The sequence below is a fragment of the Phyllobates terribilis genome, unplaced genomic scaffold, assembly GCF_046119375.1.
Source record: "Phyllobates terribilis strain yellow unplaced genomic scaffold, ASM4611937v1 Scaffold_4__5_contigs__length_816908805, whole genome shotgun sequence".
NCBI lineage: Eukaryota > Metazoa > Chordata > Amphibia > Anura > Dendrobatidae > Phyllobates > Phyllobates terribilis.
The window spans coordinates 652,197,288-652,203,287 of NW_027362764.1; positions in this window are offsets into that span (position 1 = coordinate 652,197,288).

Genomic DNA, 6,000 nt, shown 5'->3' on the forward strand with positions numbered 1-6,000 from the left:
TTTCACCTTCCTTGCCAGGCTAAATTTCACAATTCTGACCACTGTCACTTTATGTGGTAACAACTCTGGAACGCTTCAACGAATCCCCCTGATTCTGAGAATGTTTTTTCGTGACACATTGTACTTTATTTTAACGGTTAATATAGGTCAAATTTTTTTAGTTTATTTGTGAAAATCTCAGAATTTTGGAGAAACTTTTGAAAGTTTTGCAATTTTCAAACTTTCCATTTTTATATCCTTAAAGCAGTTAGTCATGCTGTACAAAATCATTTATAAATAACATTTTCCATATGTCTACTTTATATCAGCATCATTTTTTAAACATTTTTTTTTGTTAAGAAGTTAGTTGGGTTAAAAGTTTATCAACAATTTCTAATTTTTCCAACAAAATTTCCAAAATTGTTTTTTTAGGGACCACATCACGTGACTTTGAGTGGCCTATATGAAAGAAAATACCCAAAAGTGACACCATTTTAAAACTGCACCCCTCAAAGTACTCAAAACTACATTCACAAAGTTTATTAACTCTTTAGGTGCTTCACAGGAATTAAAGCAATGTGGAAGGAAAAAATTAACATTTTAATTTTTCCCACAAACATGTTCCTTTTGTCCCAAACTTTTCATTTTCACAAGGGTAACAGGAGAAAATAGACCATACAATTTTTTGTGCAATTTGTCCTGTACTATTAGAGCGCATGGTAGTGCTCAGAATGGAAGGAGTGACAAATGAATTCGAAGGCGCAATTTTGTCTGGAACACATTACGGATGCCGCTGACATGCCAAAACAGCATAAACCCCCACAAGTGACCCCATTTTTGAAGCTACACCTTTTAAGAAATTCATCTTGTGGGGTAGTGAGCACTTTAACCTTCAGGAGATTCACAGAATTATATAACATTAGGCTGAGTCAGATTTACTCTGGACTCCGCCTGGCCTTTGTTCAGTGATGTCCTTTTCAGAGGTGCACAAAACTGTGGCTGACAGCATTTTTATGCACGCCTGAAAAGATGGACACCGCCGGATCACAGGTCAGACAGCGTCCCATAGTGCCTCCATCTGCCTCATTATAGGGAATCTTCTGCCGGGAGTTCCATCTGAATCACGTATTTCAGAGATTTACACGGAAACCCCGGTGTAAGCGTTCAGCGTAGAGCGCAGGATAAATGTGAGCAGAGCCTTACTGCGATCTTTGGGAGGCAGAATGAACAAAACAACATCAGGTGAAAAATTGGTTTTATTGTTTTTTTACGCCGTTCCTCATGCAGTATAATTGATTAGAGGACTTTATTCTTCTGGTCGGTGCGATTACAGTGATTCCAGATTTATATTGTTTTTTTATATGTTTGGCTGCTGTCATACACTTAAAGACACTTTATTTGGCAAAACAAAGTTTTTGCATCGCCATATTTTGATAGCTATAATTTTTCTATATTTCTGCAAAAAGAGCCATGTGAGGGCATGTTTTTTTGTGGGACGAGTTGATATTTTTATTGGTACCATTTTTGGTCACAGCGTTTTTTGGTAGCTTTCTATTCCAATTTTTGGGAGGCAGAATGAACAAAAAAAAAAGCAAATCAGGAATTGTTGTTTTTTATGCCATTCCAAGTGTGCTAAATGATAAGTCAACTTTACTCTTCAGATCAGTATGTTTACAGCGATACCACATTTTATGGAAAAAATAATTGTTTTGGCATTGCTTTATTCTGAGAGCTATAACTTTTTTATTTTTGCGTTGATGGAGCAGTATGACAGCTTATTTTTTGCGGGACCAGATGACTTTTGTATCTATACCATTTTTACTTGCATTAAATTTTTTGATCGCGTTTTATTCCAATTTTTGTTCAACGGTATAATGAAAAACCATACTTTTTGCCATGTTTTTACTTTATTTTTATGGTGTTCACTGAAGGGGTTAACTACTGGGACAGTTTTATAGGTTAGATCGTTCTGGACACAGAGATACAAAATGTGTGTACTTTGTTTATTTTTGTTTTTACATATAAATTTATTTATTGGATTAATATTTTTTAATTTGTTGCTGTTCTTTAATTTGTGTTTTTTTTATATTTTTAGAATTTTTACAATCTTTTTTGTTTACTCTTTTACCTTGTCCCAGGACATCAACTTTCCCTGCAGTTCATCAGATCAGCATCTCTCAGACAGGGGAGAGGCATGTCATCTCTTGCTCTCAGCAGGACCTTGCAGGCCACCATCCCTGAGTGATCCTGCGGCCATCTTTCGGCTGGGGGTCACCATCAGACTATCGGCAGAACACGATCGCAATTGAGAATTTTGATAATGACTGATCAATTTTGGCAGAATAAGAGGCAGATTTCTCTGATAAGATATATTACAATGTTGCTTATTTTCATGTGTACTATTGATTTATGAAACAAAAATTAAAAGGACGGTTACTCTTTAAGCGAATATATTTGGAGAGCTGACACGTCTTTTCTTCAGTGACGTATAATGATTGGATGGAAAAAACTGAGAATTAGTAGTTTGGCAAATGGATTTTGGATTAGGCTGCACAGGTCACAAAATGTATTACTCCTTTCATTATTACAATAGTTCTTGCTGCTTCCAAAATGAGCAAATGCACGTGCAAGTTTACCTTTGTCATGTGCGAGGAGTAGGTAACCCATTCTCTTTTACATGATCTGTGCTTTCCACAATAAACCCATTCATGAGCTTGTTAGGCACCTGTCTTCTCAATCCCAATCCCCATAGGATACAATACAAATTAAGAAAAAATACAGAAAACAGGTGTGCAAACATTGCAGCAGAACATCTGCTCCGTGCATTATTTATTTATTTATTTTTACTGTAAAACTAACAATTATATACGTTCAGGTTAAAAAATAGTGAGATCTATTAAGTTACCCCGTGGGAGGAAGAGGCAATATATTACAGCCCTGCTAAACTATGTCTGGAATTTAAGGAAGAAGCCTCATCCTCCCTAGTCAGAGAATACAGGTGCCTGCTCCCCCCATTACCAAAATCACTGCGACTCGCAAGGGGAACAATGCGCAGAGATAAATGTACACTTTAATTATAGACAGACAAATATATAAACAGATTAGGTATATAATAATATAAGACAATTAAAACTCCCCCACGACTCCCATTTTAGTTAACTAAAGGATCATTTATGGCTAATTCAGACATCAGTGATTTTTCTTTTACGTCAAATAAAGGTCCGTGTCTCATGAGGATTTATGATCAGTGTCCGTTCTTACAATGAGAGTTTCATCAGTTTTTCTTAGGATGGAAAAAAAAATTGATGGAAGTTTCTCCAGCTTCTCCAATCAAACAGTCCATGAAAAATGGGCAACACACAGACAGCATCCGAGTGCTGCTGGATTTTTTCTCTGACCCATCCGAGTTTGATCAGAGACTCTGATCAAAATTAGACATGTCTCCGTGATTTTGTGCAGATCACTCGGTCCGATCGTCTGCATCAAATTCTTATTTAAGAGTACATCCTGAATATCAAGTAAAAAGAAAGAAAATCTCCCCAAAATTTGTGGCCCTCCCTTTCACACTCAAAACCCCCCCCCCAAAAAAAAACAAAAATCAACAGAAATAAATTTCACATTTAAAAATCGTAAAAAAATAAATAAAATAATACGACCATCAGAATTACTCTGAAATACAAAAATGACAAAAAAAATAGGAATCTCTGGAAGCAAAAAAATAGAAACAAAAAGTTTCAATAAATTATTGAAGAACACCGAGCACCTGCCCCAGACACATGTTCACACAGACATGTGAACAGCTATAACTATAATATGTCTGTGAAAACCACAGGCAGAACTCGTACGATACGAGAAAAACTGAAATCTGAAAGAGTCCTTACACCGAACGACACTAAGTGATCAGTAACGTGTGCAGAACGCGATCCCAATGTGCTGCCGAGGGTGAGGATTTTTATGCCGCACAAAATTACATTTCAAATTTGCCTTTTTCTCATCTGTCAGACAATCGGCCGACTTTTCTAATTATTGTGATAGGAGCAGTACACAGGACACTTCACCATAATCTTTCTGAAAACTGTCTGTAGATGAGGCTGCAAAAGTCCACAGTGTTTCTAGAGTTTTGTCATTTTCTATACTGGATGTCTGGAGGCATTTTTGACCTGTGGAGACCAGAAGAGAGGAGGTGTTGGAGCATCAGGGGGGCTTTAACAACAGTGTAATGCTTAGGCCATGGCCCCACTATCAGTATCAGGTCAATATTCGGTCAGTATTTTTTCTCAGGAGTGGGAGCCAAAACCAGGAGTGGGTGATAAATGCAGAATTGGTGACTTGTTTCTATTATACCTTTCCTCTGATTGTTCCTCACCTGGTTTTGGCTCCCACTCCTGAGAAAAAATACTGACCGAATACTGATAGTGGGATGGTAGCCTTAAAGATAATCTATCACTAGGTCAAATATGGCCAGTTTTGATTCTCATCTTTTTCTCGCTGCTCCCCTACTTATTCAGTTTTTTTTTTTAATCTGCTATATCGTTACACAGATATGGGTCTTTTTTATTTAATGGTATTTTTTAAGGTCTTTACCATATTGTGAGCAATGTTCCCTTGTTAGAGACCATAAAAATTAGTACTAAATAAAAAGGCTCATATTTCAGGAATTCTATAGCGGATTAAAAATAAATAAATGAATGAATACTCATGGGAGCAGCGGGAATAAAATGAGAGCAAACACTGCTCACATGTAATGTTGTCTTTCCTCCCTCCACTAACCTACCTGTGCCCGATATTGCCATCTCCATTTGTGGCTCAACCATTACTCCCCAGCTACAAGCCCGCTGTCTTGGGGTCATTTTTGATTCAGATCTTTCTTTCACTCCTCACATCAAATCACTCGCTCGTTCATGTCATCTACACCTCAAAAACATCTCAAGAATCAGGACTTTTCTCACCTTTGACTCGGCAAAAACTCTTACTGTCGCTGTTATTCATTCTCGTCTTGACTATTGCAACGCTCTACTAATCGGTCTCCCTCTTACTAAACTCTCCCCTCTCCAATCCATCCTGAACGCAGCAGCCAGGATCATATTCCTCGCCAACCGCTACTCAGATGCCTCTTCCCTGTGCCAGTCATTGCATTGGTTGCCCATCCAATATAGAGTTCAATTTAAATTTATCACGCTTACCCACAAAGCGCTCCATGCTTCAGTACCCCCCTACATCTCCTCCCTTGTCTCAGTCTACCACCCTACACGTGCCCTCCGTTCTGCAAATGACTTGAAACTAAAATCCTCCATAATCTGAACTTCCCACTCCCGTCTCCAAGATTTCTCGCGTGCTGCGCCAATTCTCTGGAATGCACTACCCAGGACAGTTCGATTAATTCCCAATACCCACAGTTTCAAGCGAACCCTAAAAACACATTTCTTTAGACTGGCGTATCACCTAAACACACTCTGTCCATCCCAGCTTTCCCCCATATTAAAATCTTCTTCAACTTCGGGTTCAAACCAACCATGCACATAAAAGCCTCTGTCAGGACTGTACACATACTGGCTGGCGACCAGTCCATGTATTATTATTTATCCTATTCAGTATATTAAGGTTGCATTATACAATATATGTACTTTTTACCTTTTGCGTCTCCCCCACTTCCTCATAGACTGTAAGCTTGCGAGCAGGGAACTCACTCCTTTCGATATGAGATATGCTTATTCTGCATTGTCTGTATATGTCCCCCCTAAAATTTGTAAAGTGCTGCGGAATACGTTGGCGCTATAAAAATAAACTATTATTATTATTATTATTGCATCATCACCTGCCTTTACCCCAATTTCAATAGATTTTAGACAATCCCTTAAAGCCGTCTTGATTACACTAAATGCTGCCACCCCTTTCCAAAAACTATAGTAAGATAGCTATTGTTTTCCACTGTAGGATGACAATGGTGAGACATTTCTGTGTAAATGCTGAGATTGGGATTGTGGCATCGATCACTCCGGAGTTCAGAAGGCATTTCCATGA